The 14432-nt window shown below is 41.8% G+C and overlaps 1 protein-coding gene across 5 annotated transcripts in view; it reads right to left on the reverse strand.

Moving 5' to 3' along the window:
• The window catches only part of LOC144519105 (CREB-regulated transcription coactivator 2), a 64851-nt gene that overhangs the window by 50058 nt on the left and 361 nt on the right, over nucleotides 1–14432 (reverse strand). The window lies entirely within an intron of this gene.

A 14432-nucleotide genomic window follows, 5' to 3' on the forward strand; every position in this document is an offset into this window, starting at 1 on the left:
GCGATAGCCGCCGTGTTACTCGGCGTCCTGTTTTCTCCCTTTCAGTCCAAACCATGGTGGACAACCTGCAGGTGGAGGCGGTGGAGACAGGCTCGGACATACACGCTGCTGTGGACTTGTCAGTCTCGCAAGCGGTCTCAGGGAAAGTGGCTGCATGTGTCTGACAATGCACAGAACATTAACGCTACAAGCCTACAGCTGTCCGCAGACACAGAGTGAGGAAAGTGTGTCAGAGTTGCGTGTGTGTGGGCAAAAATTGTTATCGTGACAGGCCTACTACCAACATAAGCCGCTCCGTTTTAGGCTACGAAACGTGCACGCAGGCTGAAATTCAACAGTGCCGTTTTATCGGGATAAAGCTATAAACAGAAGGAAACTCCGCTAGCTGCTAGGCTAATGTGTAATGGTAATCACTGCAGCTTTTGGTTTGTTTTTGCGGTGATGACGGTGAGGAGGTCAGACTGGCGGTAGGCGTCACGTGACCGCAGTATCACCTGTTGCTCTGGTCTAAAATCATCTGGCCAAAGGACACACACACACAGAGTCTCACACACACACACACACAGAGTCTCACACACACACACACAGACACACACAGAGACACACACAGAGACACGTCGAGAAAGTGTGATGAACTCATTTAATCTCCGGTCCCTCCTGTCCTTGTCCTCTATCTGTTCATGTCCTTGGATCTTTGCTCCTTTTTGTGTTAAAAGCATTACCGAATCTTTGGTAAGTTAATAAACTCAAACTAACAGCTTTGTTTTCCCTGCCAACCTTAATGTAAGTCAGCCTTTCAGAGCTCAGCTGATTGTTGAAATGCTGCCATTGTCAGTGAGTGAATTATTGCCCGCAGACGAGAATCATTCCCAAAGTAAACCGGTGGATAAGTAATGAGGTTTTAGCTTTTAATCATTCTCCTCAAGGAAATGAAGATGGGTTCTGGCAGAAGAGTACATAGCGTTGAGAAAGTGCCGACTCAGACTATTGATATGACAGAGGAGACGTCTCAGCCAAACCATAATGAACTCACACAGAGCGCCAAAATTAACAACTTGAATCATTTCTGAGCTGAAAAGAAAGCGTTAAGTGTAGTTTATCTAATTGACCCGTCTCCGTTTCACTGAAATTACATTTTCACGGCTTCATGTTTTGTCCCGGGAAGTTTTCAGACAGACTCCACTTCTGAAAGACTGTAAACTGTCCCGATTGGACAGATTTTAGTTTAGTTTTCCAAATGCTACAACTCCATGAGAGGAAAGATGATCCAAGCCACTGCAGAGGTGAAATGTAGAAACACTTTTCTCTTTCTAAGAATATCTCACTTTAAAGGGTCTATAAAGTAGTATGTCGAGAGACAACAGTAGAGAGTACTATGTAGAGAGACAACAGTAGAGAGTAGTATGTAGAGAGACAACAGTAGAGTAGTAGTATGTAGAGAGACAACAGTAGAGTAGTACTATGTAGAGAGACAACAGTAGAGTAGTAGTATGTAGAGAGACAACAGTAGAGTAGTAGTATGTAGAGAGACAACAGTAGAGTAGTATGTAGAGAGACAACAGTAGAGAGTAGTATGTAGAGAGACAACAGTAGAGAGTAGTACATAGAAAGACAGCAGTAGAGAGTAGTATGTAGAGAGACAACAGTAGAGAGTAGTACGTAGAGAGACAACAGTAGAGAGTAGTATGTAGAGAGACAGCAGTAGAGAGTAGTACGTAGAGAGGCAGCAGTAGAGAGTAGTACGTAGAGAGACAGCAGTAGAGAGTAGTACGTAGAGAGACAACAGTAGAGAGTAGTACGTAGAGAGACAACAGTAGAGAGTAGTATGTAGAGAGGCAGCAGTAGAGAGTAGTATGTAGAGAGACAGCAGTAGAGAGTAGTATGTAGAGAGACAGCAGTAGAGAGTAGTACGTAGAGAGACAACTACCTTTTTTTCAACCTGCACCCTATGTTCCTATGTTTTTGTGTCTAAGTGACTGATGGGAACAACAGTCTTTGACATTGGTCCAGTAGTAAAGGTGCTTTAAAAGGTATTTATTCTTTTTAAATAACATTAGGACTTACAATATATTTTTATAAACTCAATGAATTGATGCACTGTGACTGGAGAGCACTTTAAATTTCGTTGTACCTGTGACAATGACAATAAAGACCTATTCCTATTCCTCTAAGTGATCTCACACGTTTTTTAGGCTACATTTTTTTTGTCACATACAGCAAACATCTCCTCACTATCTGCTAGCTGCCTGTCCCCTAAGAACACACTGGAAAAAAACACGGTCTCTGTTGACAGCCCAGGCTCCAAACGCCAACAAAAACAAACTGCGCCAACCTGCACTAGGGCTGTGCAAATCAATACTATTCGAATGCTAAAATTACTATTTGAATATTGCTTTTTTGTTTTATATGCAATCTTGCCTTTCTCGTCGCCTTGGCCTACACGCATGTGAACATGAAATGCTTTTGTCTGATGAACAACAGAGTTTTTGAATCGTATCACAATCGTACACGTTCCCTTAATACATACATCCACGCGGTATCATCATCACAATACTATCAAAAATGGCGGAAAGCGACCTGAGGGCACACCTGACAACGTTACACCCTGACAAGCTAGGCGATAACCTCTCTCCTCATCACGGGGCTTACCAGCTGTCCGCCAGGCGATAACGGACAAACTGACATGGTTCAAATGTAAAGATATGAGACTAGAGATGGTCCGATACCATTTTTTGCTTCCCGATACCGATACCTGAACTTGCGTATCGGCAGATACCGAGTACCGATCCGATACCAGTGTGTCATATATATTTTATTATGTTTTAAGAACTGTATACTACTATCCCTGTATGGATGTGATATGATTTCTATCTTTGTTGTCGGTCTGGCTCAGGTTAAACTCTTTGTGAAACATGAACGCCACAGAACGTTCTTTTATTATGCAGTTTGACAGTCAGTTATAACGGAAAAGTAACATAAATAAACTACTTTAACGTATTTTTTTCCTTAGGGCTTTATTACATGGTATCGGATCGGTGCATAAACTCCAGTACTTCCCGATACCAGCGTTTTAGGCAGTATCGGAGCCGATACCGATACTGGCATCGGTATCGGAACATCTCTATATGAGACCGATCAACATCACGCAGGGGTCTGGATTTAAATATTTTATTCACGAGCTTGAGCCAAGGTACATTAAAGCTGACAAATGAAAGTCATTCATGTTGTCCCGCTGTTTGATTGTTAATAAGAAAGCGATCACCTGTTTTCAAAAGTTTGTTTTGTAATGTTAGTAGTCCCTCTAGTGGACAGAACGTGTAACAACAACCACATGCTGATACTGGCATTGGCGATCCATCAGCCTGTGTAATATCGTAAATATTACAGGATGAATTTGAGCATTTAATATTCGAATATTAAATAAAATAACAAATGGAATTTGAATAGTATTATAGAGGAAGATTGACAGCCCTAACCTGCACCACCAAACATAACAAATAGCCTTCCAGTGTTCCAGCCAATAACCGACACAAAGGATTTGGGGGTGGGGGTTGGGTGTGTTAGTGCGCGGAGGCACAGAAGAGAGGGAGAGGGTACGGGATGAGGAGGAGGGAGGGGCGAGCTAGCCTCGTTTTGTTTAAAAATACTTTGAACGTCAACAAGAAGTGCCGTCACCCAACATCGCTTAGAGCACCTTTAAGCGCGATCGCTGCAGTCGGCGAAACAAGCTACAAGTGCTCATTTTGCCGCTGACAGGCTCAGATTGTTATTCTAAGTGTCTGACAACATTATGGAAAGGATCCTACAGAGATAGACCTTTTAATCCTCTTTGAGACCTTTCTGTTTAACCAGAAACAGCTCTGAAGTCGCTAGCACTAAACCCACTCTCTGATCACGTGCCTCCATGAGCCAATCAGAGTGGTTCCCTGCACCGTGCAGCTTAGTTTACTGATTATTTACATGGAGTCTGGTGGCTTCAGCGCAATTGGCGGATGTTTTTACGTTTTAAAAAAAAAAAAAGGATCTTACTCTTTAACAGAAAGGTCGTCCTCCTTAGAAATCCTTTCCATAATGTTGTCAGACACTTAGCATATTAATCTGAGCCTGTCAGCGGCTAAACGAGCACTTTTGTAAAGGTAAATACAAGCTGGACAGTTGTCCTTTTAACTCACATTGTAGCTTGTTTCTCTGCTGCCGACTGCAGCGATTCCGCTTAATACTGGACCAATGTCAAAGATTGTTGTTCCCATCAGTCACTTAGACACAAAAACAGGAAAATAGGGTCCAGGTTGAAAGGAACGGTAGTTACCCTTTAAAAAAACATAACAAAAACTCCTTATGACTCACACAAACATTACAGCCAACAAAGTGCTCAGTTCCCTCCAAACACACACACTAACCACTGTTTGCAGGCTGGACAACACCTGTTAAATACAGCAACACACTACTTACAAAGTGACAAACACCAAAATGACTGATTGTTCTGTCACGGTGACGACAGAGTGAACAGCAGCAGCATCCGAGTCCCAGCTGGGAGAATAGGGCCCTTAGCTTAGCAGACCTAGATACCTGCTCTAGTAACCGGGGTGTTCGTGCACGACTTTCTTTTTTTTAATCTTGAAATATTACGTTTTTTTCCCGATCTTTTTCTTGAAATATTTAGACTTTTTTTCTTGAAATATTTCGAGTAAAAAAAGTCGAAATATTTCAAGATGAAAATCGGAAAAAAATGTAATATTTCAAGATAAAAAAAAAAAAGTAGTGCACGAACACCCCTGGTTACTTTTTTTCTTGAAATTTTGACTTTTTTTTGTCTTGAAATATTAGTTAAATATTTTAAAAATTACTTAAAAGTAATATTCAAAATAATCTTTTATCTCGATTACATCGTTTTTGTGATCGTTATCGCCGTTAAAACTCTATGAAATTGCACAGCCCTAGTTTCCAGGAGAGACTATATCAACACAGAACAGCTTCTGCTACTAACACACACACACACACCCTGATGCTAACAGCTGATTGGAGAGAGTGTGTGTGTGTGTGTGTGTGTGTCTCTGTGCAACTCTGCTGTGTGTGTGTGTGTGTGTGTGTGTGTGTGTGCATGTGTGTGTGTATGTGTGTGCGTGTCTCTGTGTCTGACTCGCGTGTGTGTATGTGTGTCTCTGTGTAACTCTGCTGCATGTAACTCTCTCTGTGTGTGTGTGTGTGTGTGTGTGTGTGTGTGTGTGTATAAAGGACAGGGGGGGAAACGATTTCCCAGAAGAGACAAACCCCAAAAGGGTGTTGTCTGTAAATGACGGAGGAGGAGTGTGAGTGTGTGTGTGTGTGTGTGTGTGTGTGTGTGTGTTTGGCAGAGGCCCCTTTCAGAGTTTGAATCTGAAATACAACTGTGACTATCAATCAGGTTCATTATTGATTAACTTATCCTTTCTTCTTACAAACCATTAATCAACTGTTTGGTCTGTTAAATCTGCAAATAAATAGTAAAAAAAGGCAGTGTGTGTGTGTGTGTGTGTGTGTGTGTGTGTGTGTGTGTGTGTTTTTGTTTCAGGAGCGAGCTTCATCTAATAAGTGGCGACAGGCGGGCGACGGTGAATGATCGATCGCATTGTGCATTCACTTTGCTGTAATTAAACCGAGCAGCAAGACGCAACGACAGAAGGCCTTCTGATTAATTCAAACAAAAGTGGAGGCGAACAGCTTAGTGTCAGAAGTACTGACTGCTGTTGTTTATCAGAGATTCAAAATCCTTTATTATTAATCCCCCAACGGGACATTTCACACAGTTACAGCAGCAAGGTAAGGGTAAAAAGTCCCAAAACACACTCTAAAGATCCACCATAATACATATGATTAAAGAGAGTAGAGAGTAAATAGTAAACAGTTGGACAGCATTGCACAGTCACATTACTAATGCACTAACATGACTGTCACGTTACGATATTTTGTTTCGTCTACGTCGCGATGTGCGCATCGCAGGACTTTGAGATGTTGACGCTGAAACTTTTTTTCCGCTTGATAGAAAAGTAAACTTTCACAGTTCTCCTTTTACTTCTCCATGCTCGTTAGCGGCCGACGTTTCCCCTTTAAGACAGGTGGCCATGTGCATATTCTGACAGAGTGACAGTGTAAGTGAAGAACTAGATAGGGACAACAACAAAAAAATACAGAACGAATCAGGGAAGCGAAAGAAAAGAAAGGATCTAAAAGAGAGAGCGAAGGGAGGCAGTGGAGCAAAAGAAACGACTGCTCAGGGAGAAGATAAAATAACTGAGATTGGAGAGGAAAAAGATTGGCAAAAAGTAATCCCATCCCGCATCTACTTCTCACCCGTACCTATCCCGCAACTTTAGAAACAGAAAACGTAAGTCTCAGTGTGCACTATACTGTTCTGAATCTATTTTTGCAATATCACATTTTGTCAATATCGTGAACAGGTGGCCATGTGGGCAGCGTGTAGGGTGTGTGTATGTGACGTAACGTTAATCTGACGGGGTTTGTTGTGGGAAGTGAGCCTCTCCCGTGTGTAGAAAAGTACCGTAAGCGGCATCTGCTGCTGACACAGTGATGCTTTTCCATGGGTAGTGGAGCTACAGTTGTCCGTGTTTTTATGTTCAAAGACGTACTAAATCACCCGATTAATGCAACGTTATCGCGACATCTCGCGGCCATTTTTCACCGCAGAAAGCTGCTACCAGCCAGGCTAAAGCTAATATAGTTAGCCTAGTACGTGTCTGCTGTCGGAGCCATTGCCCCGCTTCACATTCATTGTCTATGGGAGCAGCCGTGCAATGCATTCTGGGAGCGTCGCGGGGACTTTGGAGAAGCGGTGCGTTGAGTCGCCCACTCCTCATTTGCATAAAGTTGAATCCAGCCAACTTTATGCAAATGAGGAGCGGCGGCTCGGCGCCTCTCAAAAGCTGACGGAAATCTTTTAAACTGAGCGTTGTCGATGTGAAATGAAGACAGATTCAGCAACTGCACGGCCTATTTCTCACTTAAAATGTTTTCAGAAACACGTTGTGATAATGATGAGAAAATCCAGAAAATCACATTGTAGGATTTTTTATGAATTTATTTGCAAATTCCTCGGGAAAATAAGTATTTGGTCACCTACAAACAAGCAAGATTTCTGGCTCTCACAGACCTGTAACTTCTTCTTTAAGAGGCTCCTCTGTCCTCCACTTGTTACCTGTATTAATGGCACCTGTTTGAACTGGTTATCAGTGTAAAAAAGACACCTGTCCACAACCTCAGTCACACTCCAAACTCCACTATGGCCAAGACCAAAGAGCTGTCAAAGGACACCAGAAACTACATTGTAGACCTGCACCAGGCTGGGAAGACTGAATCTGCAATAGGTAAGCAGCTTGGTGTGAAGAAATCAACTGTGGGAGCAATTATAAGAAAATGGATGACATACAAGACCACTAATAATCTCCCTCGATCCGGGGCTCCACGCAAGATCTCACCCCGTGGGGTCAAAATGATCACAAGAACGGTGAGCAAAACTCCCAGAACCACACGGGGGGACCTAGTGAATGACCTGCAGAGAGCTGGGACCAAAGTAACAAAGGCTACCATCAGTAACACACTACGCCGCCAGGGACTCAAATCCTGCTGTGCCAGACGTGTCCCCCTGCTTAAGCCAGTACATGTCCAGGCCCGTCTGGAGTTTGCTAGAGAGCATTTGGATGATCCAGAAGAGGATTGGGAGAATGTCATATGGTCAGATGAAACCAAAATAGAACTTTTTGGTAAAAACTCAACTCGTTGTGTTTGGAGGGGAAAGAATGCTGAGTTGAATCCAAAGAACACCATACCTACTGTGAAGCATGGGGGTGGAAACATCATGCTTTGGGGCTGTTTTTCTGCAAAGGGACCAGGACGACTGATCTGTGTAAAGGAAAGAATGAATGGGACCATGTATCGTGAGATTTTGAGTGAAAACCTCCTTCCATCAGCAAGGGCATTGGAGATGAAACGTGGCTGGGTCTTTCAGCATGACAATGATCCCAAACACACCGCCCGGGCAACGAAGGAGTGGCTTCGTAAGAAGCATTTCAAGGTCCTGGAGTGGCCTAGCCAGTCTCCAGATCTCAACCCCATAGAAAATCTTTGGAGGGAGTTGAAAGTCCGTGTTGCCCAGCGACAGCCCCGAAACATCACTGCTCTAGAGGAGATCTGCATGGAGGAATGGGCCAAAATACCAGCAACAGTGTATGAAAACCTTGTGAAGACTTACAGAAAACGTTTGACCTCTGTCATTGCCAACAAAGGGTATATAACAAAGTATTGAGATGAACTTTTGTTATTGACCAAATACTTATTTTCCACCATAATTAATTTTTCTCATTTTGTCTCTCATAGTTGAAGTGTACCTATGATGAAGATTACAGGCCTCTCTCATCTTTTTAAGTGGGAGAACTTGCACAATTGGTGGCTGACTAAATACTTTTTTGCCCCACTGTATAGAAACTTTTTGAAAACGTGTCAGATATGACCCGAGGACAACAGGACGGTTAAGTGTTCTTGGGCAGACAGTTTGTTGCTAACAGTGCGTGACATGCAGGCTCTGCATGCACAGCCAACAACCAATCACAATCAATGTTGATCCATTTATCCAACAAACAAGGCTAGTCGACCACAACCTGAACTTTAGATGAAGCAACATGCATGCATTACTCATATCGTTCCCTTCAGCCTGGATTGACAGTATTATATGAATACAATGGTGTCAGTGTCAGTCAACCAGCGTATTTAACTTCCTAATGTCCCTCTCCAAAATCTAGTCACAGCGCTTACTCGCTTTAGTGTTGTAAAGTATTATCCCTCCTGTTGTCCTCGTTTTGTCCTTTCAAAAAGTTTCTATATCTGAAAATGTGGGTTTCTTTCAACCACATCGTCAACAAAATTAACGAAATAATATGGATGGTTCCGTAAAATAAATGATCAGTACACTACTTTTTATTGAATGTGGGTGTTTTACCGTTTAACTCAATTGTAAACGGAACGCTGCCGTACAACATTCACACTCCGACGTGCAGCATCGGGTTCAGCGTCTTGCCCAAGGACACTTTGACGTGGGACTGCAGGGCATCGAACCACCAACCTTCCGATTGACAGGCAACCGCTCTACCACTGAGCCATTACATTACACTACACCACTGTATGGAGCGTACCACGTGACGTGTGTGCATATTTCGACAGAGTGACAGTGCAAGTGAAGAAATAGAGACAACAAAAAGGAACAAAATCAGAGAAGCGAAAGAAAAGTTGTGTCTTGTTCTCTTTATTTATTTTATACTGTCCAACCAGTAAAACATGTCCTGTTCTGTAGACATGGTCCTTATTTATTTATTCATGTTGGACCAGTCCAGTATGAACTTGTATAGTATTTGTTATGAATCTACAGTATATCAATGAATATCTATGTCGCAATATTCATAATCGCAATATCACATTTTGTCAATATCGTGCAACCCTAGTAAAAAGTCCTTTAGACTAACTTTTTTTTTTGGGGGGGGGGGGTCAGTTCTTAATGTAAACATTAACCTGGTGCTTTATAAAAATAGATCTGAGGGTGACTTCCTGCTTGTATAATCTACAGCAAAAGATCTGAGAATCTGATTTATATCCAAGCTATATATTGGTACTACAATGTCCCTAACATGACTGATATCTCAATAAATATATATATATATATATATATATATATATATATTGGTACCTTGTAAATAGGAATTGAATCTTTTTAGGGAAAATCAGTGGCAAAACCCAGCCCTAGGCATCTAACAATTATTAATACAAAATATTACTGTTTAAAAAGTGCCCATATTATGAAATTATGGGGTGTTATTTTGTGTCTCTGGTGCTTCCACACGCATACCAACTACGAAAAAATCCGTCCATGCTGTTCTGAGTGAGATACGGTTTCTGAATGTGTCCTGTCTTCAGTCTCTGGGTCAGCTGGTCAACATCTGCACGGCTTTCTACGTCACTAGCCGAGACGAGGGGGCTAGGGGGCTAACCGTTAGCATGCTAGCTCGTTCTCAATGGCAAAACACTGCTACAACACACACAAATTCACCCTAATCTACAAAAGAACTACTTCCATGTCCCTGTTCTGCAGGTATTCAACACAAACTTGGAAGTGTGCCCTCGTTTAGAAGAAGTCTCCCGGCTCATCCTGCCTTGTACTACTGAAGTTGGAGAAACACCTAGCTAGCTCATGTAGTCCTTACCTAGCTACTGAGCGTGTAGTCCTTACCTAGCTACTGAGCATGTAGTCCTTACCTAGCTACTGAGCGTGTAGTCCTTACCTAGCTACTGAGCGTGTAGTCCTTACCTAGCTACTGAGCGTGTAGTCCTTATCTAGCTACTGAGCATGTGCGACTGCCAACAAAGATGTTCCAGCAGTGAGAGGTCTCACTCTGTAGCTAAAACAGAGACCTGAACACAGGGTGAAAAGAGGAGCTGCAGCAATGTGCAGTACAACAAAAATATGGTGTTTTTTGAAAATTAAACCATGTAAACCTATTCTGATACAACCTCAAAATACTATTATGAACCTGAAAATGAGCAGAATATGGCCACTTTAAATACTACTGGTGAAACCTTGGAGAGTCTCTGGCACAGCTCCTACTTCAAGTTTATGTTCTGCTTCTACAGCTGTGTTGCGGCTGTAAACAGTCTGCGAGGGACTAAACAGAGAGAGAGATGTATGAACACACCGTGACGCACTCCAGATCATACTGCAATGATTTATTCCTCCACACGTAAAATACAACTAGTACTGCAGTTACCAAATGTAAAGTCACTTTGTGAGTAGAAATAAGTGCGTTAGTGCGGTGGCCAACAGAAAGTTCTCGCTCCCAGGCCCGCCCCCCTCTCTGTCAAAGCCCAAAAAACCAACAGGTGAACAGGTAAGGCGAAGAAATATGTCATCACTTCCACTCAAACCGCCATGAAAACGGCCACCACCTACAATATAAGTCCACAATAATCAATAAATACTATAAATGAGACCATAAACAACATACAATATGTGGCTCCTACAAATACTATTTGCACACATACATACACACACATATATATATATATATATATGTGTGTCTCTGTATGTGTGTTGTGTGTACACGTGTGTCTGTGTCTCTGTGTGTGTGTGTGTGTGTGTCTCTGTGTCTGTATCTGTGTGTGTCTGTATCTGTGTGTGAGTGTGTGTCTCTGTGTGTGTGTATCTCTGTGTGTGTGTGTGTATATCTCTGTGTGTGTGTGTGTGTGTGTGTCTCTGTGTGTGTGTGTGTCTCTGTGTGTGTGTGTGTGTGTGTGTGTGTCTCTGTGTGTGTGTGTGTGTGTATCTCTGTGTGTGTGTGTGTATATATGTGTGTGTATATATATATCTCTGTGTGTGTGTGTATCTCTGTGTGTATCTCTGTGTGTATCTCTGTGTGTATCTCTGTGTGTATCTCTGTGTGTGTGTGTGTGTGTGTGTATCTCTGTGTGTATCTCTGTGTGTGTGTGTGTGTGTGTATCTCTGTGTGTGTGTGTGTGTGTGTATCTCTGTGTGTGTGTGTGTGTATCTCTGTGTGTGTGTGTGTATATATATATATATGTATATATATATCTCTGTGTGTGTGTGTGTGTGTGTGTGTGTATCTCTGTGTGTATCTCTGTGTGTGTGTGTATCTCTGTGTGTCTCTGTGTGTGTCTCTGTGTGTGTGTCTCTGTGTATCTCTGTGTGTGTGTATATATATATATATATATCTCTGTGTGTGTGTATCTCTGTGTGTATCTCTGTGTGTGTGTGTGTGTGTGTGTATCTCTGTGTGTGTGTGTGTGTGTGTGTATCTCTGTGTGTATCTCTGTGTGTGTGTGTGTGTGTGTGTGTGTGTGTGTGTGTATCTCTGTGTGTGTGAGAGAGGGCTGTTTTCCGACGAATTCCGAAAGACGAATACAATTTGAAAGTTAAAAAAATAAAATAAATCATTACTATTCGAATGTGATATCTTTTAATAAATAGGTTGGCCAACGTTAGCTAATCTCCCTCTTCTCATGTCACGTCTGATGAACAACAACTTCAAGCTGTTTGGTAAATTGCTATTAAGGATTTCATTTGCTATCTTTTCTCTCAATTCCTATAATTTTGGCACTGGTGACTGTCCTTTGGTGCTGGCTAAAACCTCTTTGGGAGGGCGCCAAAAAATCCTCCATGCTGAAAAGACAAACAAACCTGAGTAACATTTGGGATTGTACTACCCAGCCCGTCAGTTCAGTGATGACTCAGTGATAACAGCTCTGCATAATTAACACAAACAGGCTGACGCAACTTCAACACGACTCATTTTGGAAGTCCGCAGTCACTTCTACCGAAACCCTAATTTCAATCTTTCTGTTACCTGAAACTGAGGCACACTGTGGTTCCAAATGTGTCGGAGGCACTGCTGCACGATTTATGACTAAAACCAATCACCCAGATCACTTCCTCGCTCAGATCGCAATCATGTATCGGCAGAGCTGAGCGCTGATGGTCTGCAGCAAAAAACGGGGGGCCCCTGCTAAAATAAAAAAAGGTTTGGGAACCACTGCTATAGGGCAAATTTGGTTTTTGCCGCTGACAGACTCAGAGTGTTATTCTAAGTGTCTGACAACATCATGAAAGGATCCCTACAGAGATAGACCTTCATGTTCAAGAGTAAGATCCTTTTAGTTTAACATGAAACAGCCCCGAAATCACCGTCACCAAACTACACCAGACTCCATGTAAATAATCAGGACTTTTAGCGTGTATAGAGCCAGCATGTTTCCACATGTAAATGGGTGAATTAAGGGTTTATTTCAACCAAACCAGAGTGGTGATTGTTGGAACAGTGGAAAGATGAACCAAGACGGCTTTTGGTAGTTTTATTTAGTTTCTGTCCACTTTGAATGAAGTGTGTTTTATGATGATAAAAATACTGATTATTTACATGGAGTCTGGTGGGTTTGGTGATGGTGATTTTCCAACCACACACACACACACACACACACACACACACACACACACACACACACACACACACACACTCTTACTCTTTAACTAAAAGGTCTATCTCTGTAGGGATAATTTCCAAAATGTTGTCAGACACTTAGAATAATACTCTGAGTCTGTCAGCGGCAAAAACTGAACTTTTAGTGGACAGACGGCCGTAACACTAACCAGTCATGATGCACAACTACTTCCTAAAACATAAAAAAAATCACCAGCAGCAACAGCTGAATGGGAGAGTTTTATATCTCCTATTTAAAGGATTGTTAGACTCAGTTTCGGCTGGAACTTAACACCAGTATTTCTGTTATATTTATCAAAATGTTGCATCATTTACTTTGTAAAAACAAAAATGTCAGAAATATTTTTTCAAATGTCTTTTAAAGTTTACAATTCAAAAGTAACATATGCCAAACAGCCCAAAAAAAATAAAGGTTTGACTTGATAAATGATTAAAATCAACCATCATTATGTTATATATTCAATAAAAAAAAGTCCTCTAAAATGTTCAGCTGCTTGTTGTTGCTTTATGTTTAACCAGAAAAGTCATGCCTCATCATACTCTTTAGTATACACTTAAGATGACTTAAACAAAATGTGATATATGAGCTTGGTTGTTGTTGTCTTTTGCTGCGGACCCCACTGCCAGCTCCTGCAGGAGCCCGTAGCCCACTACAGACTGAAACACACACATCCTGGTTCAGCTAACGTAGCCAATAACAACTTGTCATTTGTGTCAGTGTAAAAGTCACAGCAGAAAATTAAACTACCTTGAGTAAAAGCCGCGAATAATCAAATCCCAACTTGCGTGTCAAGACCGTCACGCCAAATTCCATTACAGAAACATGACATTATAAAGTAATCAATCTTTTTGAAGCATGAACACCAGACAAATCACGACTTCAAGTACGTAGAATGCGTAGTTTGGTTCTATTATTCAAAACGGCAGAGCTCAAACTCACCAAATAAAAAAAACGCAATCCTTAAAAGACAAACCTTTTCATTTTATTAAGTGTAATGTTAAGGTAACGTAACGTCCGTTATGAGCCCTGAGAGAGGCGTGAGGCAGTTTAAAAGCTTTGATTGTACTTTAATGTGTCTCCCTTGATTGCCGAATTTCTCAGAAAACAATACAGTTAGCAAAATCTCTTAATTTATGTTTTTTCTTGTTAAATATATGTGTTGAAATAAGTAAGGCGAAATTGCCGGATTTTTCAGCGGAGTTCGGCGGGACGTTCTCTCCGCGGCTCTAGCAGGGTGACAGCTACGTTCACGCAACATAGTAAACAAGCCAACTTTAGCCCTCTTAGCTAATGCTTGCTACTACGCTAACGACGTATCGGAAATGGACAACAAGAGGCAACAACATCTTCCGCTAACACTACACACCAAACAAAAACTAGCC

The sequence above is a fragment of the Sander vitreus genome, chromosome 6 (assembly GCF_031162955.1).
Source record: "Sander vitreus isolate 19-12246 chromosome 6, sanVit1, whole genome shotgun sequence".
Taxonomy (NCBI): Eukaryota; Metazoa; Chordata; class Actinopteri; order Perciformes; family Percidae; genus Sander; species Sander vitreus.